At 41.0% G+C, this 22,426-nt stretch overlaps 1 protein-coding gene across 2 annotated transcripts in view; it reads right to left on the bottom strand.

Annotated features, from left to right (window-relative positions):
* The window catches only part of LOC134223016 (facilitated trehalose transporter Tret1-2 homolog), a 113,450-nt gene extending 91,693 nt beyond the window's left edge, over window positions 1-21,757 (bottom strand). For both annotated transcript variants that reach the window (XM_062702168.1, XM_062702162.1), the window contains exon 1: window positions 21,560-21,757. The gene's annotated coding sequence lies outside the window, so the exon portion shown is untranslated. The remainder of the gene's footprint in view (window positions 1-21,559) is intronic.
* Window positions 21,758-22,426: the final 669 nt, after the last annotated feature.

The raw sequence follows: 22,426 nt of genomic DNA, 5'->3' as shown, positions 1-22,426 counted from the left end.
TGACTCGTGGTGAGACCGAAACATAAAGGACACCGCACTGTCTTTCACTGCCGTTTTTCTTTCCCGAGTCGTTTTTTACGCGGACTTGAAAATTCACAATCGGTTGAATGTGATTTTGTGGAACTTAGTTTCACTACACTTGCAGGAGCATTTCTACCAACCGTCGTGCTATCCTGGATGGTCCGGCTAGGTGCCCTTCCAACAATCGCTGCCGGAACTGTTTCAGACGCATACGCACGCATCACATAGGGCAGAAAGCTAATTCCCGTCGTCCCGACTGCTTTGCTTGTTTTTTAAATCTAATTCAAACGACAGTACAACTTCTGATTCTAACCAAGTTGTGAGTAACATTAATTTTAGAGTTTCTTCTTTCTACTGCGTGCTTCTGGTGCAATAAAATAATTATGGATTGTTCAGAATCGGTCATGCAAAATACCGGTCCGCTTTCTCAAATTCGTCTTAAGAAAATCTGTTTACGTCCAAAAAAATTTGCATTCGTCCATTCCAATATTCGATGATTTGTTGTGAAATTCCAGGAGTTGAGGACATCAGATCTACAAGCGTAACCAACGATCTGTATATCTGTTTTGAATATGTTATGTGCTCTTTTTGTGATACGTTGAACAGAATTTTTGTAGATGTTCTTGATTATCCAGAGCAATTTCAGGTATCAGGACTTCAGATCTATACGCGTAACCAACGTTCTGTTTTGAATATGTTAGATGTCTTTTGTGATACGTTAATTAGAATCTGTGTATGGTAGAAGTTCCTGGTTATCTAAGAAATTCCAGGATATGAGGACTTCAGATCTGGCTTTCTCACCGTGAGTCCATTGTGTCCATTTGTCCGTGTCGTGAATCCAATGATCGTTGCATTGGTCTTTTGTCATTTATCCGGGTACATTGGAGGAATGCCTCCGAGAAGAACAATTTGTCGTCACCAGGCAGCCGTAACGGTAAGGGCGCTCCCCAATACGTCACCGCATCCGGCGACTGACGAGGGTTTGGTGGAGGGGCTGGAAATCGAACCCATGACCAGTGTTGTAAAATGTCATTTGCATTCGTTTCCCAGAACTTTTTTCAGAAGTTAACTATTGATTCTTGATGTATTTATTTATTCATCATCAGACTAAGGCCGGAGTGGCCTGTGCTGCACATAAAAGACTTCTCCATTCAGTTCGGTCCATGGCTGCACTTCGCCAACCACGCAGTCTGCGGAGGGTCCGCAAGTCGTCCTCCACCTGATCGATCCACCTTGCCCGCTGTGCACCTCGCCTTCTTGTTCCCGTCGATAATTGTCGAGAACCATTTTCACCGGATTACTGTTCGACATTCTGACTATGTGCCCGGCCCACCGCAGTCTTCCGATTTTCGCGGTGTGAACGATGGATGGTTCTCCCAACAGCTGATGAAACTCGTGGTTCATTCGCCTCCTCCACGTACCGTCCGCCATCTGCACCCCACCATAGATGGTACGCAACACTTTCCTTTAGAAAACTCCCAGTGCGCGTTGGTCCTCCACGAGCATCGTCCAGGTCTCGTGTCCGTAGAAAACTACCGGTCTTATAAGCGTTTTGTAGATAGTCAGTTTGGTACGGCGGCGAACTCTATTCGATCGGAGCGTCTTGCGGAGTCCAAAGTACGTACGATTTCCAGCCACTATGCGTCTCCGAATTTCACTGCTGGTGTCGTTATCGGAGGTTACCAGTGAGCCCAAGTACACGAACCACCTCTTTTTCGTCACCACCAATTCAAACTCGTGGTGGGTGGCTTATGTTGTCGTGAGCCTTTTGCTATCATGTACTTCGTCTGACGTGTTGATGACTAGTCCAATCCGTTTAGCTTCGCTTTTCAGTTTGATGTAGGCTTCCTCCATCCTCTCAAAGTTACGTGCCATGATATCAATGTCGTCGGCGAAACCAAATAACTGGACGGACTTCGTGAAAATCGTACCACTCGTGTCAATCCCTGCCCTTCGTATTACTCCCTCCAAAGCGATGTTGAATAGCAGACACGAAAGACCATCACCTTGCCGTAACTCTCTACGGGTTTCGAAGGGACTCGAGAATGCCCCTGAAACTCGAACTACGCACATCACTCGATCCATCGTCGCCTTGATCAACCGTATCAGTTTATCCGGAAATCCGTTTTCGTGCATTAGCTGCCATAGCTGGTCCCGATCGATTGTATCATATGCGGCTTTGAAGTCGATAAATAGATGATGTGTGGGCATTAGAGTGATTCAAATTTTGACTTTTTCGCTCCCCTATGCTTAAACGATGACATTTGCTGTTTTATTAATCCTCCGAAATTTTTAGCTGATTTGGATGTAGGGGAAAAGCTGGTAAAATGAACAGGGGTGGTAAAATGAACAGTTGGCTATATTGAGATTAAAACACTAATTAGGCGTATGTTAACCATGCACAAATTTTCTTCGAAATAACATAAGGTACCTGAGCTAATATTTTGGTTTTTAAACCGAGCGAATAGCTATTATTATCCAAAATATCAAATGAAGCCGTGAAAGTTGGGTCTGATGTAATTTCCAACCATTTTTCCGTAAGCTTTAATTCTTAATAAACTCATCATAACAATGGTTCAAACTACAGCGGCAAATAGGGCAACTTTCACAAAGATGTTGCAGGGGTGAATAGTAAAATTTTTGGTTTGCATCGTTATAGGAAGAGCTATTTATCACATGGCATGTATGCAGGTAAAATGAACACTTGTATCAAACTTATACAAATTTATGGTAAAGGTTGTGCAATTGTGAAGCGGGAGGTCATGCAACAAACCATATCAAATAATCAAGATAAAACTTTGAATATCTAAATATAATTTCAAAATAACTGATATTCCAAAACTTTTTTTCTTCTTTTTATTATTTTGATAATTAAGATCTTTTCAAAAGATATACCAGATTTTTCAAAAGGCTCTCGTAATCTTAATTGGTTATATTTACGGTGCTGGAGTTGGAAAATAAAAATTAAATGTTACAAAAGGGTTTTAGAATCAATGTTCATTTTTCCACCAGGCAGTGTTCATTTTACCCGCACTATTTTTGTATATACGAAATTTCGATTTTTTTTATTACAAAGAAAAACTATGTAAAACGATGTTTATTAGCGAAAACAATGATCAGAGCAATAAGAATATGAGTTAAATTGTTGGTCTAAGTGGTAAAACTAGCAAGTTATTTTCGTTTTATGATTAAATTCAACGCAAGTCCTTAACGTGTTCATTTTACCACCTTTTCCCCTAACTAGACTGAGCACGAGCAGTTTGAAGTTTGTATGAAAATTACTATGAAAACAGTCACTTTCGTGGAAAACCGTTCCGTAACGCTACTCATTAAGTTCTAAAAATATACGACTTTATTGGCAACATAGAAAATGTTGCAATGAAACTGGTCGTCTATGTTGCGAAACGATTCTGTGCTTGTAAGAAAAGTAATTGGGGAAATACTGAATCGTGGTAAATTCAATTTAACACGTAAAAGAATAACATCAATATCAATAATGAGCATTTTTGTTTTCTTTATAACTTTGTTTACAAAAGTCCGATCACTTCGCAACAACAACTGTCCTATAACTAGGGTAAAACGTCCTATCGTTGTGATATGCCCTAATGTTGCGGTAGTGTTAAAGTAGTCCATTCTGGATATAATACCATTGAAAACAATTGTCGGTACGCTAAAACTCTTGGGATTAACGACTAGAACAGCTTTTGTTTGACAAAATTCCGTTCAAAATGATGAAAAATCAACATTTTTCGTTAAAAATTTGAACCTTTTGAGCCTATTATTGCTGTAGTGCTAAGGTCCTATTGTTGCGGTATCGATCTCCATAAGAATTACATGCAATACCGCAACAATAGGACTGACCTTCAAAAAATATCGCAACGATAGGCAACTGCGTCCTATTATTGCGGTAGTTTGTTTTTATTGTGATAAAAACAAAACAACATAAGTTCAGCACAATTGACGTAATATTTACAAAACTATAGTTAACGAGCATCCTATTTAACTACTACAATGTGGAAATCGACCAACATGTAATTTTTGAAGAATTTTTGTAATCAATTTTGTTTTGACACGGTGCTTAACCCCTCCATAATAGGTCGTTTTACCCTAAGGAAGTATTCTATGAAGTCATCGGGTCGATTACATTTGAATATTTGATGGGTTGCAACACGGAACGGTCTTTTGCTTTAGTGACGATTTCTATAGTAATTTCCATACAAACTTCAAACTGCTCGTGCTCAGTCTAGTTACATCCAAATTAACTAAAAATTTAGGAGGATTAATAAAACAGCAAATGTCAACGTTTAAGCATAGGGGAGCGAAAAAGTCAAAATTTGAATCACTCTAGTGGGCATGGGCACGTTGTATTCGCGGCATTTCTGCAATACCTGACGTATGGCGAACACCTGGTCTGTGGTAGAGCGTTCACCCATAAATCCCGCCTGGTACTGCCCCACGAACTCTCTTGCAATTGGTGTTAGTCGACGGCATAAAATTTGGGAGAGTACCTTGTAGGCGGCGTTCAGCAATGTGATTGCGCGGTAGTTGCTACAATCCAGCTTATCGCCCTTTTTGGAGATGGGACACACGACACCTTCCACCCACTCCTGCGGCAGAACCTCATCCTCCCAAACCTTGGTAATCACCCAATGCAGCGCTCTAGCCAGTGCTTCACCACCGTGTTTAAACAGCTCTCCTGGTAGTTGGTCAACTCCAGGGGCTTTGTTGTTTTTCAGCCGGCCGATCTCCTCCTGGATTTCCTGGAGATTCGGAGCCGGAAGTCGCATGTCCTGCGCGCGTGCTCCTAGGTTCATTACCATACCGCCACCGTTGTCTGCCATATCGCCATTCAGGTGCTCTTCGTAGTGCTGCCGCCACCTTTGGATCACCTCACGCTCGTTCGTTAGAAGGTTCCCGTTTATGTCCTTACACATATCGGGCTGTGGCACGTGGCCCTTACGTGAATGGTTCAACTTCTCATAGAACTTTCGTGCGTTATTTGCGCGGTACAGGTCCTCCGTCTCTCCACGGTCTCGATCTTCCTTTTCCTCCGGAAAATCGAGTTTTGTCTGTTCCGCGCCCGTTTGTATCGTGCCTCGTTCGCCCTCGGGCGGTGTTGCAGCAATCTCGCCCATGCTGCATTCTTCTCCTCAACTAACTGCTCACATTCGCCGTCATACCAGTCGTTTCTCTGATCCGGAGCCACCGTGCCTAGTGCAGCGGTTGCGGTGCTTCCAATGGCGGATCGAATATCTCTCCAGCCATCTTCAAGAGATGCTGCGCCTAGCTGCTCTTCCGTTGGGAGTGCCACTTCCAGCTGCTGCGCGTAGTCTTGGGCTAGTCTACCGTATTGTAGCCGCCCAATGTTAAGCCGCGGCGGACGACTCCGACGCGTGTTGATCACCGTCGAGAGTTTTGAGCGCAGACATACTGCGACGAGGTAGTGGTCGGATTCAATATTCGCACTGCGGTAAGTGTAAGCGTAATCTAGTAACCACATTATCGCAAAATTATCGAGTTAACTTACGTTAAATTATCGAACTACGATAATAAATCAGTTGATTCATCGTTATCGTAGCAACCGATAACGTTGATCTCAACCAACTTTATCGGCGATAACGATAAATTAACGATTAACAACCCTGCACATGATGTTCTACAGATAAGACGCTTCACTAGCTTGTGAACAACTTTGCTGTAGTGGTGATCGGAGGAGCATTTAGAGTACTCCGAATATCAACGAGCCAGGCAGATTTTGGCGCAAACTTCCAAACGAACGGAGTTGGGGAGGTTTGAATGTGAACTTCTGTGGAAGAGTGACGACTTCGAGTTTCCTTATAGTCTAGGGAAAGCTTAGTTTGTTGAGAGAAGAAATTTTCCAAGGGTTTTGCATTGAAAATAAAAGTGGTAGAGCAGATTGACGAGCGCTAATATTGCTTTGGAATAAGAACCACGGTAATCCCTAGGAAATCGTTCAGAGCCCCCGTCAACCCAGGAAGGTTCACCACATCGTATGAGACGCAGCAGTACGTGAAGGGGATTGTGGGGAATAAAGTGAGTCTGAAAAATGCATTTGCATTTGTTGGTCACATAGATGGATAATGTGGAACGTATTTCTTATTTCATGATAAAAATAATGGAATAAACTAAAATATTTAAAAATGACATTAATAGAAAAAATGATAACGAATTTGAAATTCAATCGTAGTTGGCATTTGAAATGCCAGCATACTAAGAAGCTAATGAAAAGAAATTTGAAATTCAATCTCAGTAGGCTGACAGGAATTCTAGATGATTCGAACGGTGAAAATAAACGATCATTCAGTGTTATGTATTTGAGGCGTGAACATGCGAATTATCCTTCGGTGTTCCGCGCTTGTTTTCGTTGGTAAAAGGCAAATCGGAAGATGGATTTGGATTTGCTTGGCTACGTCAATGACGTAGTCGTTGCTCCCTACAAGGTAAGAAAGGTCAGCAGTAGAAGAAAAGCTGAATGAGGCAAAAAAATATGATAAGCCTCCGACGTGAAAAATATAGCAAAAAAAAATAAAAAAAAGTAAAAAAAGGTAAACCCCAAACGAGATATGGCAAAAAATAGTGGTAAGCCTCAGTCTAAAAAAATGGCAAAAAATAATGGTAAGCCATTCTATATAAAAGGCAAAAAAATAATGGTAAGCCTAAGTTGGAAAAGAGAACGGCAAAAAAAAAAGATAAGCCATGATATGCTAAGGGCATATAGAAAGAGAGAGAGAACGCGAAGAAATAAAATGGCAAAAAAAAAAAATTAAGAAAAGTCATGAAAAAAATTACATCGGATTTGGATTGGATATATATTGGAGTTAGATTTAATTTCGATTGGATTTAGATTGGATTTGGATCGGATTTGGATTGTATTTGGATTGGATTTGGATTGTATTTGGATTGTATTTGGATTGGATTTGGATTGGATTTTGATTGGATTTTGATTGGATTTGGATTGGATTTGGATTGGATTGGATTTAGATTGGATTTGGATTGGATGTGTATTGGATTGGATTTGGATTGGATTTGGATTGGATTTGGATTGGATTTGGATTGGATTTGGATTGGATTTGGATTGGATTTGTTTTGAATTTGGATTGGTTGGTTTAAATTAGATTTGGATTGGTTTGGATTGGTTTGGTTCATTGGATTTGGATTGGTTTGGATTCATTGGTTTGGATTGGTTTGGTTTCATTGGTTTTGGATTGGATTGGTTTGGATTGGTTTGGATTGGTTTGGATTGTGTTTGGATTGGTTTGGTTTGGATTTGGATTGGTTTGGTTTGGTTTGGATTGGTTTGGATTGGTTTGGATTTGGATTGGTTTAGATTGGATGTGGATTGGTTGGATTGGTTTGGTTTGGTTTGGTTTGGATTGGTTTAGATTGGTTTGGATTGGTTTGGATTTGGATTGGTTTAGATTGGATGTGGATTGGTTTGGATTGGTTTAGTTGGTTTGGATTGGTTTGGATTGGTTTAGATTGGTTTGGATTGGTTTGGTTGGTTTGGATTGGTTTGGTTGGTTTGGATTGGTTTGGATTGGTTTGGTTGGTTTGGATTGGTTTGGATTGGTTTGGTTGGTTTGGTTGGTTTGGATTGGTTTGGATTGGTTTGGTTGGTTTGGATTGGTTTGGATTGGTTTGGTTGGTTTGGATTGGTTTGGTTGGTTTGGATTGGTTTGGATTGGTTTGGATTGGTTTGGATTGGTTTGGATTGGTTTGGTTGGTTTGGATTGGTTTGGTTGGTTTGGATTGGTTTGGATTGGTTTGGATTGGTTTGGATTGGTTTGGATTGGTTTGGATTGGTTTGGATTGGTTTGGATTGGTTTGGATTGGTTTGGTTGGTTTGGATTGGTTTGGATTGGTTTGGTTGGTTTGGTTGGTTTGGATTGGTTTGGTTGGTTTGGTTGGTTTGGTTGGTTTGGATTGGTTTGGTTGGTTTGGATTGGTTTGGATTGGTTTGGTTGGTTTGGTTGGTTTGGATTGGTTTGGATTGGTTTGGATTGGTTTGGTTGGTTTGGATTGGTTTGGTTGGTTTGGATTGGTTTGGATTGGTTTGGATTGGTTTGGATTGGTTTGGTTGGTTTGGATTGGTTTGGATTGGTTTGGATTGGTTTGGATTGGTTTGGATTGGTTTGGATTGGTTTGGATTGGTTTGGATTGGTTTGGTTGGTTTGGATTGGTTTGGATTGGTTTGGTTGGTTTGGATTGGTTTGGTTGGTTTGGATTGGTTTGGATTGGTTTGGATTGGTTTGGATTGGTTTGGTTGGTTTGGATTGGTTTGGATTGGTTTGGTTGGTTTGGATTGGTTTGGTTGGTTTGGTTTGGTTTGGTTTGGTTTGGATTGGTTTGGATTGGTTTGGTTGGTTTGGATTGGTTTGGATTGGTTTGGGATTGGTTTGGTTGGTTTGGATTGGTTTGGATTGGTTTGGTTGGTTTGGATTGGTTTGGTTGGATTTGGATTGGTTTGGTTGGTTTGGATTGGTTTGGATTGGTTTGGATTGGTTTGGTTGGTTTGGATTGGTTTGGATTGGTTTGGATTGGTTTGGATTGGTTTGGATTGGTTTGGATTGGTTGGATTGGTTTGGATTGGTTGGATTGGTTTGGATTGGTTTGGATTGGTTTGGATTGGTTTGGATTGGTTTGGATTGGTTTGGATTGGTTTGGATTGGTTTGGATTGGTTTGGATTGGTTTGGTTGGTTTGGATTGGTTTGGATTGGTTTGGATTGGTTTGGATTGGTTTGGATTGGTTTGGATTGGTTTGGTTGGTTTGGATTGGTTTGGATTGGTTTGGTTGGTTTGGTTGGTTTGGATTGGTTTGGATTGGTTTGGATTGGTTTGGTTGGTTTGGATTGGTTTGGATTGGTTTGGATTGGTTGGTTGGATTGGTTTGGTTGGTTTGGTTGGTTTGGATTGGATTGGTTTGGATTGGTTTGGATTGGTTTGGATTGGATGTGTTGGTTGGTTTGGATTGGTTTGGTTTGGTTTGTTTTGGTTTGGTTGGTTTGGATTGGTTTAGTTGGATTTGGATTGGTTTGGTTCGTTGGTTTGGATTGGTTTGGTTCGTTGGTTTTGGATTGGTTTGGATTGGTTTGGATTGGTTTGGTTGGTTTGGATTGGTTTGGGATTGGTTTGGATTGGTTTGGATTGGTTTGGTTCGGTTTGGATTGGATCTGGATTGGTTTAGTTGGGTTGGATTGGTTTGGATTGGTTTGGTTGGTTTGGATTGGTTTGGATTGGTTTGGATTGGTTTGGTTGGTTTGGATTGGTTTGGATTGGTTTGGATTGGTTTGGATTGGTTTGGATTGGTTTGGATTGGTTTGGATTGGTTTGGTTGGTTTGGATTGGTTTGGATTGGTTTGGATTGGTTTGGATTGGTTTGGATTGGTTTGGTTGGTTTGGATTGGTTTGGATTGGTTTGGATTGGTTTGGTTGGTTTGGATTGGTTTGGTTGGTTTGGATTGGTTTGGTTGGTTTGGATTGGTTTGGTTGGTTTGGTTGGTTTGGATTGGTTTGGTTGGTTTGGTTGGTTTGGATTGGTTTGGATTGGTTTGGTTGGTTTGGATTGGTTTGGATTGGTTTGGATTGGTTTGGATTGGTTTGGATTGGTTTGGATTGGTTTGGATTGGTTTGGATTGGTTTGGGATTGGTTTGGGATTGGTTTGGATTGGTTTGGATTGGTTTGGATTGGTTTGGATTGGTTTGGATTGGTTTGGATTGGTTTGGATTGGTTTGGTTGGTTTGGATTGGTTTGGATTGGTTTGGATTGGTTTGGATTGGTTTGGATTGGTTTGGATTGGTTTGGTTGGGTTTGGATTGGTTTGGTTGGTTTGGATTGGTTGGTTTGGATTGGTTTGGATTGGTTTGGATTGGTTTGGATTGGTTTGGATTGGTTTGGTTGGTTTGGATTGGTTTGGATTGGTTTGGTTGGTTTGGATTGGTTTGGTTGGTTTGGATTGGTTTGGATTGGTTTGGTTGGTTTGGATTGGTTTGGATTGGTTTGGATTGGTTTGGATTGGTTTGGATTGGTTTGGATTGGTTTGGATTGGTTTGGATTGGTTTGGTTGGTTTGGATTGGTTTGGTTGGTTTGGATTGGTTTGGATTGGTTTGGATTGGTTTGGATTGGTTTGGATTGGTTTGGATTGGTTTGGATTGGTTTGGGATTGGTTTGGATTGGTTTGGGATTGGTTTGGATTGGTTTGGTTGGTTTGGATTGGTTTGGTTGGTTTGGATTGGTTTGGATTGGTTTGGTTGGTTTGGATTGGTTTGGATTGGTTTGGATTGGTTTGGATTGGTTTGGATTGGTTTGGATTGGTTTGGATTGGTTTGGTTGGTTTGGATTGGTTTGGTTGGTTTGGATTGGTTTGGATTGGTTTGGATTGGTTTGGTTGGATTTGGATTGGTTTGGATTGGTTTGGTTGGTTTGGATTGGTTTGGGATTGGTTTGGATTGGTTTGGTTTGGTTTGGTTGGTTTGGATTGGTTTGGTTGGTTTGGTTGGTTTGGATTGGTTTGGATTGGTTTGGATTGGTTTGGATTGGTTTGGTTGGTTTGGATTGGTTTGGATTGGTTTGGATTGGTTTGGATTGGTTTGGATTGGTTTGGTTGGTTTGGATTGGTTTGGATTGGTTTGATTGGTTTGGATTGGTTTGGATTGGTTTGGATTGGTTTGGATTGGTTTGGATTGGTTTGGGTTGGTTTGGATTGGTTTGGATTGGTTTGGTTGGTTTGGTTGGTTTGGATTGGTTTGGATTGGTTTGGATTGGTTTGGATTGGTTTGGTTGGTTTGGATTGGTTTGGATTGGTTTGGATTGGTTTGGATTGGTTTGGATTGGTTTGGATTGGTTTGGTTGGTTTGGATTGGTTTGGTTGGTTTGGTTGGTTTGGATTGGTTTGGTTGGTTTGGATTGGTTTGGTTGGTTTGGTTGGTTTGGATTGGTTTGGATTGGTTTGGATTGGTTTGGTTGGTTTGGATTGGTTTGGATTGGTTTGGATTGGTTTGGATTGGTTTGGATTGGTTTGGATTGGTTTGGATCGGTTTGGATTGGTTTGGATTTGGTTTGGATTGGTTTGGATTGGATTTTGGATTGGTTTGGATTGGATTGGTTTGGATTGGTTTGGTTGGTTTGGATTGGATTTGGATTGGTTGGTTTGGATTGGTTTGGATTGGTTTGGATTGGTTTGGATTGGTTGTGTTGGATTGGTTTGGATTGGTTTGGTTGGTTTGGTTTGTTTGGTTTGGATTGGTTTGGATTGGTTTGGTTGGTTTGGTTGGTTTGGTTTGGATTGGTTTGGTTTGGTTTGGATTGGTTTGGTTGGTTTGGTTTGGTTTGGATTGGTTCTGGATTGGTTTGGATTGGTTTGGTTGGTTTGGATTGGTTTGGATTGGTTTGGTTGGTTTGGATTGGTTTGGATTGGTTTGGATTGGTTTGGTTGGTTTGGATTGGTTTGGATTGGTTTGGATTGGTTTGGATTGGTTTGGATTGGTTTGGTTGGTTTGGATTGGTTTGGATTGGTTTGGATTGGTTTGGATTGGTTTGGATTGGTTTGGTTGGTTTGGATTGGTTTGGATTGGTTTGGATTGGTTTGGATTGGTTTGGTTGGTTTGGTTGGATTTGGATTGGTTTGGATTGGTTTGGATTGGTTTGGATTGGTTTGGTTGGTTTGGATTGGTTTGGTTGGTTTGGATTGGTTTGGATTGGTTTGGTTGGTTTGGATTGGTTTGGTTGGTTTGGATTGGTTTGGATTGGTTTGGATTGGTTTGGATTGGTTTGGATTGGTTTGGTTGGTTTGGATTGGTTTGGATTGGTTTGGTTGGTTTGGATTGGTTTGGATTGGTTTGGTTGGTTTGGATTGGTTTGGTTGGTTTGGATTGGTTTGGTTGGTTTGGTTTGGATTGGTTTGGTTGGTTTGGGATTGGTTTGGATTGGTTTGGATTGGTTTGGATTGGTTTGGATTGGTTTGGATTGGTTTGGATTGGTTTGGTTGGTTTGGATTGGTTTGGATTGGTTTGGATTGGTTTGGATTGGTTTGGATTGTGTTTGGTTGGTTTGGATTGGTTTGGATTGGTTTGGTTGGTTTGGATTGGTTTGGATTGGTTTGGATTGGTTTGGATTGGTTTGGTTGGTTTGGATTGGTTTGGTTGGTTTGGTTGGTTTGGATTGGTTTGGATTGGTTTGGTTGGTTTGGATTGGTTTGGATTGGTTTGGTTGGTTTGGATTGGTTTGGTTGGTTTGGATTGGTTTGGATTGGTTTGGTTGGTTTGGATTGGTTTGGTTGGTTTGGTTGGTTTGGATTGGTTTGGATTGGTTTGGATTGGTTTGGTTGGTTTGGATTGGTTTGGTTTGGTTGGTTTGGATTGGTTTGGATTGGTTTGGATTGGTTTGGGATTGGTTTGGATTGGTTTGGATTGGTTTGGATTGGTTTGGTTGGTTTGGTTGGTTTGGATTGGTTTGGATTGGTTTGGATTGGTTTGGATTGGTTTGGATTGGTTTGGATTGGTTTGGATTGGTTTGGATTGGTTTGGATTGGTTTGGATTGGATTTGGTTGGTTTGGATTGGTTTGGTTGGTTTGGATTGGTTTGGATTGGTTTGGTTGGTTTGGATTGGTTTGGATTGGTTTGGATTGGTTTGGATTGGTTTGGATTGGTTTGGTTGGTTTGGATTGGTTTGGTTGGTTTGGATTGGTTTGGTTGGTTTGGATTGGTTTGGATTGGTTTGGATTGGTTTGGATTGGTTTGGTTGGTTTGGATTGGTTTGGTTGGTTTGGATTGGTTTGGATTGGTTTGGATTGGTTTGGATTGGTTTGGATTGGTTTGGATTGGTTTGGATTGGTTTGGATTGGTTTGGATTGGATTTGGATTGGTTTGGTTGGTTTGGATTGGTTTGGATTGGTTTGGGATTGGTTTGGATTGGTTTGGTTGGTTTGGTTGGTTTGGATTGGTTTGGTTGGTTTGGATTGGTTGGATTGGTTGGATTGGATGTGGTATTGGATTGGTTTGGATTGGATGGTTGGTGTTGGATTGGTTTGGATTGGTTTGGATTGGTTGTTTTGGTTTGGGTTGGTTTGGATTGGATTGGTTTAAATTGGATTTGGTTGGTTTGGTTCATTGGTTTGGATTGGTTTGGTTGGATTGGTTTTGGATTGGATTGGTTTGGATTGGATGTGGATTGGTTTGGATTGGTTTGGATTGTTTGGATTGGTTTGGTTTGGTTTGGATTGGATCTGGTTGGTTTGGATTGGGTTGGATTGGTTTGGATTGGTTTGGATTGGTTTGGATTGGTTTGGATTGGTTTGGATTGGTTTGGATTGGTTTGGTTGGTTTGGATTGGTTTGGATTGGTTTGGATTGGTTTGGATTGGTTTGGATTGGTTTGGTTGGTTTGGATTGGTTTGGATTGGTTTGGATTGGTTTGGATTGGTTGGTTGGATTGGTTTGGTTGGTTTGGATTGGATTTGGTTTGGTTTGGATTGGTTTGGTTGGTTGGATTGGTTTGGATTGGTTTGGTTGGTTTGGTTGGTTGGTTGGTTTGGTTTGGATTGGTTTGGATTGGTTTGGATTGGTTTGGTTCGTTGGTTTTGGATTGGATTGGTTTGGTTGGTTTGGATTGGTTTGGATTGGTTTGGATTGGTTTGGATTGGTTTGGTTGGTTGGTTTGGATTGGTTTGGTTTGGTTTGGTTGGTTTGGATTGGTTTGGATTGGTTTGGTTGTGTTTGGATTGGTTTGGATTGGTTTGGATTGGATCTTGGATTGGTTTGGATTGGGTTGGATTGGTTTGGTTGGTTTGGATTGGTTGGATTGGTTTGGTTGGTTTGGTTGGTTTGGTTGGTTTGGATTGGTTTGGATTGGTTTGGATTGGTTTGGATTGGTTGGATTGGTTTGGTTGGTTTGGATTGGTTTGGATTGGTTTGGTTGGTTTGGTTGGTTTGGATTGGTTTGGATTGGTTTGGTTGGTTTGGTTGGTTTGGATTGGTTTGGATTGGTTTGGATTGGTTTGGTTGGTTTGGTTGGTTTGGATTGGTTTGGATTGGTTTGGTTGGTTTGGTTGGTTTGGTTGGTTTGGTTGGTTTGGATTGGTTTGGTTGGTTTGGATTGGTTTGGTTGGTTTGGATTGGTTTGGATTGGTTTGGTTGGTTTGGATTGGTTTGGATTGGTTTGGATTGGTTTGGTTGGTTTGGATTGGTTTGGTTGGTTTGGATTGGTTTGGATTGGTTTGGTTGGTTTGGATTGGTTTGGTTGGTTTGGATTGGTTTGGTTGGTTTGGATTGGTTTGGTTGGTTTGGATTGGTTTGGATTGGTTTGGATTGGTTTGTATTGGTTTGGATTGGTTTGGTTGGTTTGGATTGGTTTGGATTGGTTTGGATTGGTTTGGTTGGTTTGGATTGGTTTGGATTGGTTTGGATTGGTTTGGATTGGTTTGGTTGGTTTGGATTGGTTTGGATTGGTTTGGATTGGTTTGGTTGGTTTGGATTGGTTTGGATTGGTTTGGATTGGTTTGGATTGGTTTGGTTTGGTTTGGTTGGTTTGGTTGGTTTGGATTGGTTTGGATTGGTTTGGATTGGTTTGGATTGGTTTGGTTGGTTTGGATTGGTTTGGATTGGTTTGGATTGGTTTGGTTGGTTTGGATTGGTTTGGTTGGTTTGGTTGGTTTGGTTGGTTTGGATTGGTTTGGTTGGTTTGGTTGGTTTGGATTGGTTTGGATTGGTTTGGATTGGTTTGGATTGGTTTGGATTGGTTTGGATTGGTTTGGATTGGTTTGGATTGGTTTGGATTGGTTTGGATTGGTTTGGATTGGTTTGGATTGGTTTGGATTGGTTTGGATTGGTTTGGTTGGTTTGGATTGGTTTGGATTGGTTTGGATTGGTTTGGTTTGGTTTGGTTGGTTGGTTGGTTTGGATTGGTTTGGATTGGTTTGGATTGGTTTGGATTGGTTTGGTTGGTTTGGTTGGATTGGTTGGTTTGGTTGGTTTGGATTGGTTTGGTTGGTTTGGATTGGTTTGGATTGGTTTGGATTGGTTTGGATTGGTTTGGATTGGTTTGGTTGGTTTGGATTGGTTTGGTTGGTTGGATTGGTTTGGATTGGTTTGGTTGGTTTGGATTGGTTTGGTTGGTTTGGATTGGTTTGGTTGGTTGGTTTGGTTGGTTGGTTTGGTTGGTTTGGTTGGTTTGGTTGGTTTGGTTGGTTTGGTTGGTTTGGTTGGTTTGGATTGGTTTGGATTGGTTTGGATTGGTTTGGATTGGTTTGGTTGGTTTGGATTGGTTTGGATTGGTTTGGATTGGTTTGGTTGGTTGGTTGGATTGGTTTGGATTGGTTTGGATTGGTTTGGATTGGTTTGGATTGGTTTGGATTGGTTTGGATTGGTTTGGTTGGTTTGGATTGGTTTGGATTGGTTTGGTTGGTTTGGATTGGTTTGGATTGGTTTGGATTGGTTTGGTTGGTTTGGATTGGTTTGGATTGGTTTGGATTGGTTTGGTTGGTTTGGGATTGGTTTGGATTGGTTTGGATTGGTTTGGTTGGTTTGGATTGGTTTGGTTGGTTGGATTGGTTTGGATTGGTTTGGTTGGTTTGGATTGGTTTGGATTGGTTTGGATTGGTTTGGATTGGTTTGGATTGGTTTGGTTGGTTTGGTTGGTTTGGATTGGTTTGGATCGGTTTGGATTGGTTTGGGATTGGTTTGGTTGGTTTGGATTGGTTTTTGATTGGTTTGGTTTGGATTGGTTTGGTTGGTTTGGATTGGTTTGGATTGGATGTGTGTTGGATTGGTTTGGATTGGTTTGGTTTGGTTTGTTTTGGTTTGGATTGGTTTGGATTGGATTGGTTTAAAGTTAGATTTGGATTGGTTTGGTTTCATTGGTTTGGATTGGTTTGGTTCATTGGTTTTGGATTGGTTGGTTTGGTTGGATGTGGATTGGTTTGGTTGGTTTGGATTGTGTTTGGATTGGTTTGGTTTGGATTTGGATTGGATCTGGATTGGTTTAGATTGGGTTGGATTGGTTTGGATTGGTTTGGATTGGTTTGGATTGGTTTGGTTGGTTTGGATTGGTTTGGATTGGTTTGGATTGGTTTGGATTGGTTTGGTTGGTTTGGATTGGTTTGGATTGGTTTGGATTGGTTTGGATTGGTTTGGTTGGTTTGGTTGGATTGGTTTAGATTGGTTTGGATTGGTTTGGATTGGATGTGTGTTGGATTGGTTTGGTTGGTTTGGTTTGGTTTGTTTTGGATTTGGATTGGTTTGGATTGGATTGGTTTAAATTAGATTTGGATTGGTTTGGTTCATTGGTTGGATTTGGATTGGTTTGGTTGGTTTGGTTTGGATTGGTTGGTTTGGATTGGATATGGATTGGTTTGGATTGGTTTGGATTGTGTTTGGATTGGTTTGGTTTGGTTTGGATTGGATCTGGATTGGTTTGGATTGGGTTGGATTGGTTTGGTTGGTTTGGATTGGTTTGGATTGGTTTGGATTGGTTTGGTTGGTTTGGATTGGTTTGGATTGGTTTGGTTGGTTTGGATTGGTTTGGATTGGTTTGGATTGGTTTGGATTGGTTTGGATTGGTTTGGTTGGTTTGGTTGGTTTGGATTGGTTTGGTTTGGTTGGTTGGTTTGGATTGGTTTGGATTGGTTTGGATTGGTTTGGTTGGTTTTGATTGGTTTGGATTGGTTGGTTTGGATTGGTTTGGTTGGTTTGGATTTGGTTTGGATTGGTTTGGTTGGATTGGTTTGGATTGGTTTGGTTGGTTTGGATTGGTTTGGTTGGTTTGGATTGGTTTGGATTGGTTTGGATTGGTTTGGATTGGTTTGGATTGGTTTGGATTGGTTTGGATTGGTTTGGATTGGTTTGGTTGGTTTGGTTGGTTTGGATTGGTTTGGTTGGTTTGGATTGGTTTGGTTGGTTTGGATTGGTTTGGATTGGTTTGGTTGGTTTGGATTGGTTTGGGATCGGTTTGGATTGGTTTGGTTGGTTGGTTTGGATTGGTTTGGTTGGTTTGGATTGGTTGGATTGGTTTGGATTTAGATTGGTTTGGATTGGTTTGGATTGGATGTGTGTTGGATTGGTTTGGATTGGTTTGGTTTGGTTTGTTTTGGTTTGGATTGGTTTGGATTGGATTGGTTTAAATTGGTTTGGATTGGTTTGGTTTCATTGGTTTGGATTGGTTTGGTTTCATTGGTTTTGGATTGGATTGGTTTGGATTGGATGTGGATTGGTTTGGATTGGTTTGGATTGTGTTTGGATTGGTTTGGTTTGGTTTGGATTGGATCTGGATTGGTTTAGTTGGGTTGGATTGGTTTGGATTGGTTTGGATTGGTTTGGATTGGTTTGGATTGGTTTGGATTGGTTTGGATTGGTTTGGATTGGTTTGGATTGGTTTGGATTGGTTTGGATTGGTTTGGATTGGTTTGGATTGGTTTGGTTGGATTTGGTTGGTTTGGTTGGTTTGGATTGGATTGGTTTAGGTTGGTTTGGATTGGTTTGGATTGGATGTTGGATTGGTTGGTTTGGATTGGTTTGGATTTGGTTTGGTTTGGTTTGGTTTGGATTGGATTGGATTGGTTTGGATTGGATTTGGATTGGTTTGGTTTTTTGGATTTGGATTGGTTTGGTTCGTTGGTTTTGGATTGGATTGGTTTGGATTGGATGTGGATTGGTTTGGTTGGTTTGGTTGTGTTTGGATTGGTTTGGTTTGGTTTGGTTGGATCTGGATTGGTTTGATTGGGTTGGATTGGTTTGGATTGGTTTGGTTGGTTGGATTGGTTGGATTGGTTTGGTTGGTTTGGTTGGTTTGGATTGGTTTGGATTGGATTTGGATTGGTTTGGATTGGTTTGGATTGGTTTGGATTGGTTTGGATTGGTTTGGTTGGTTTGGATTGGTTTGGTTGGTTTGGTTGGTTTGGATTGGTTTTGATTGGATTGGTTTAGGATTGGTTTGGATTGGTTTGGATTGGATGTGTGTGTTGGTTGGTTTGGATTGGTTTGGTTTGGTTTGTTTTGGTTTGGATTGGTTTGGATTGGATTGGTTTAAATTAGATTTGGATTGGTTTGGATTTCATTGGTTTGGATTGGTTTGGTTTCGTTGGTTTGGATTGGTTGGATTTGGATTGGTTGGATTGGTTTGGATTGGTTTGGATTGGTTTGGATTGGTTTGGATTGGTTTGGTTGGTTTGGATTGGTTTGGATGGGATTTGGATTGGTTTGGATTTAATTTTGGATTGGTTTGGATTGGTTTGGATTGGTTTGGATGTGTTTGGATTGGTTTGGTTTGGTTTGGATTGGATCTGGATTGGTTTAGATTGGGTTGGATTGGTTTGGATTGGTTGGATTGGTTTGGATTGGTTCGGTTGGATTGGTTTCGGTTGGTTTGGATTGGTTTGGTTGGTTTGGATTGGTTTGGATTGGTTTGGATTGGTTTGGTTGGTTTGGATTGGTTTGGATTGGTTTGGATTGGTTTGGATTGGTTTGGTTGGTTTGGATTGGTTTGGATTGGTTTGGTTGGTTTGGTTGGTTTGGATTGGTTTGGTTCGATTTGGTTGGTTTGGTTGGTTTGGATTGGTTTGGATTGGTTTGGATTGGTTTGGTTGGTTTGGATTGGTTTGGTTGGTTTGGTTGGTTTGGATTGGTTTGGATTGGTTTGGATTGGTTTGGTTGGTTTGGATTGGTTGGATTGGTTTGGATTGGTTTGGTTGGTTTGGTTGGTTTGGATTGGTTTGGATTGGTTTGGATTGGTTTGGATTGGTTTGGATTGGTTTGGATTGGTTTGGATTGGTTTGGTTGGTTTGGATTGGTTTGGATTGGTTTGGATTGGTTTGGTTGGTTTGGATTGGTTTGGTTGGTTTGGTTGGTTTGGATTGGTTTGGTTGGTTTGGTTGGTTTGGTTGGTTTGGATTGGTTTGGTTGGTTGGTTTGGTTGGTTTGGATTGGTTTGGATTGGTTTGGTTGGTTTGGTTGGTTTGGTTGGTTTGGTTTGGTTGGTTTGGATTGGTTTGGATTGGTTGGTTGGTTGGATTGGTTTGGATTGGTTTGGTTGGTTTGGATTGGTTTGGTTGGTTTGGATTGGTTTGGATTGGTTTGGATTGGTTTGGATTGGTTTGGATTGGTTTGGATTGGTTTGGATTGGTTTGGATTGGTTTGGTTGGTTTGGATTGGTTTGGATTGGTTTGGTTGGTTTGGTTGGTTTGGATTGGTTTGGTTGGTTTGGATTGGTTTGGATTGGTTTGGTTGGTTTGGATTGGTTTGGTTTGGTTTGGTTGGTTTGGTTGGTTTGGATTGGTTTGGATTGGTTTGGTTGGTTTGGTTGGTTTGGATTGGTTTGGATTGGTTTGGATTGGTTTGGATTGGTTTGGATTGGTTTGGTTGGTTTGGATTGGTTTGGATTGGTTTGGATTGGTTTGGTTGGTTTGGATTGGTTTGGATTGGTTTGGATTGGTTTGGATTGGTTTGGATTGGTTTGGTTGGTTTGGATTGGTTTGGATTGGTTTGGATTGGTTTGGTTGGTTTGGATTGGTTTGGATTGGTTTGGATTGGTTTGGATTGGTTTGGATTGGTTTGGATTGGTTTGGATTGGTTGGATTGGTTTGGATTGGTTTGGATTGGTTTGGATTGGTTTTGGTTGGTTTGGTTTGGATTGGTTTGGATTGGTTTGGATTGGTTTGGATTGGTTTGGATTGGTTTGGTTGGTTTGGATTGGTTTGGATTGGATTTGGATTGGATTTGGATTGGTTTGGATTGGTTTGGATTGGTTTGGATTGGTTTGGATTGGTTTGGATTGGTTTGGATTGGTTTGGTTGGATTTGGATTGGATGCCCTAACGGCTCTAAACAAAATTCCTAATCGAAAAAAGAAAGAGTAGAGACGGTGGATGTTGTGGGGAATAAAGTGAGTGTGGAAAATGCATTTGCATTTGTTGGTCGAATTGATGGATAATGTGGAACGTATTTCTTATTTCATGATAAAAATAATGGAATAAACTAAAATATTTAAAAATGACATTAATAGAAAAAATGATTACGAATTTGAAATTCAATCGTAGTTGGCATTTGAAATGCCAGCATACTAAGAAGCTAATGAAAAGAAATTTGAAATTCAATCTCAGTAGGCTGACAGGAATTCTAGATGATTCGAACGGTGAAAATAAACGATCATTCAGTGTTATGTATTTGAGGCGTGAACATGCGAATTATCCTTCGGTGTTCCGCGCTTGTTTTCGTTGGTAAAAGGCAAATCGGAAGATGGATTTGCTTGGCTACGACAGGGATGATCCGCTTAATTCTATGTTGCTAGAAGGACAAGAGCTTTTGACTCCATTGATGAAAGTCATCTGCAGATTCAGTGATCGACAAGCTAAGAGGGTTTTGTTTAGATCCGATCCTCAGCAAGTGCCAATGGTATATGTTATGTACGTCATGGACGTTGTTATCTTCGGGGCGTCGTGTTACCCGTGCTTGGGGTAACAGGTAAAAAGACCAAACACCAAACTGCTTCGGACCAAGCGTTCAATCCAATGACTTACGGCCTATTATTCGGCCAAATGTCATTCAGCCAATTGGCAATTGACCATCCCCCCTCGACGTGTTAGATTTTCATGTTTCCATAATATTTTTCATCAACTCCTTCCTTCCGTAGGCACCTACGGATTTATTATTAACATCATAGTCAAGAAAACGCCAAACTAGACTCATGGTTTTTGAACGTGTTATGTGCGTTTATTCACTTCATTAAAAAATAACCCACTGTTAGAAATTCAAATGACCGATGCCGTTTTGAGTGCTACGTATGTTTGTCTATCGCATGTGACTATGCGTGAAAAATTCGTGTGAACAAATAGTCTGGATTTGATATACGTCGCAACACTTCGAAAGAACACGATTCACACGATTCTGTATAGCATATACCAAACCCCGCTTGACTGTTGAACCCGGTGTTATCGTCATCCATTCAGCATAGTGAAGAAGAAAGTGACCTGCTACCGTAAACGTAAACCAGCCGCCGTGCGCCATGTCATGCGTTTACACATTTGGCACTTTGCCTTGCTATTTATTCTCCCTCCTGTGACGAAGATATCGTCTCGCAAAACAAATTTAGACACACAACAAAACTTATAAACACCACAGCCAATTAGATATGACATTAAGTTCACCATAAACCAGCTTCATTCTTTCGGATACACTAGCGGCATCTTTTGTTTTCCAATGCTCGATGTTCGATAAATTATTATCCTATTATATGTCTGGTTGCCTGTGTTACAACAATGCCAGTCACTATCTCGTAAGCACACTCGAAATCTTCGAAGACGTGCCAAAGTCATTGTCAAGATGATTCTATTTTGTTTGCAAAAGCATGAATCAATGTCGCCAGCCTCATATCATCGTAATTCTCACGGCGGGCGATATTATGTAAGCGTCGAGTGATGTATTTTTAACTACAAGCATTTTTCTTCGCCCACGCAATCTGCGATGGGTGTTTCCACTTGTTAAGCTTTGAAGAATAAGGATTTTCCTTTCGATTGAATATAAAAGATATCGAACCTTTTTTCCAAGCTGTTGTATCGATAACAGGAACTAATCCAACCCGTGTGTTTCACTTTTCGCACTTTTGATGTGTTAAAATCTGGAAAATCTTCACAAAATAAGATTTTAACACCACTAAATATGCCGACAACTTTCCGACCGAGTAATTTACACGAAACTTGACGTTTGTCTGTCCTTGCGAAGGACTTCCCACGAAGTGATCGATTTTATTCCCTCTGTCACATGCTATATATAAACTCTCTAAACCAGACGGTCTCGGTCCCCGATATCCACGACGGCGACGGAGAGTGTAATATCAGAAAAACCAGAAAAAGGGGCTCGCTTTTTCCCCTCCACAGAAAACATGCTTTTCAGCACGCAGACATACATTTTGTGCAAGTGGAAGCATGACGTCACATTTCCTCAACGACGCACCACAGCAGGCGATGTCCCTATCCTCCACATCGCAATAAAAGCGATAAAAGCATAATGCTACACGATCGAAGAACGCCGTTGCCAGAGCGACTCTCGCATGCCATTGAAAAGCATTTCAAGCGCCACGACGACGATTCTCCTCTCACCAACTTTCCGAACACGTGCGTTCTTGCTCCTCGTCGATGGCAAGGCAGAACACGATAACGGTGGTGGGCAGTAGGAATGTTTGGTATTTCCTGCCGATGTCGTTACCTTGCATCATCCTTGAATGTCCTTCGTGTGTAACGAAAGTGCAGCGAAAGGCTACATGATCAACAGAACGAAACCTGATGAACCCGAATGAAGGAATTCGAAATGCTAACACCTAACGCAAAATCACTATGACCAGAAATAAATTAACATTTATGTCTGTCACTCAAAGCATCAGCTTGGGCTGGCGCGTAACACGCA

This window comes from Armigeres subalbatus, chromosome 1 (assembly GCF_024139115.2).
Source record: "Armigeres subalbatus isolate Guangzhou_Male chromosome 1, GZ_Asu_2, whole genome shotgun sequence".
NCBI classification, from domain to species: domain Eukaryota; kingdom Metazoa; phylum Arthropoda; class Insecta; order Diptera; family Culicidae; genus Armigeres; species Armigeres subalbatus.
This window is presented reverse-complemented; position numbering and strand designations above follow the sequence as displayed.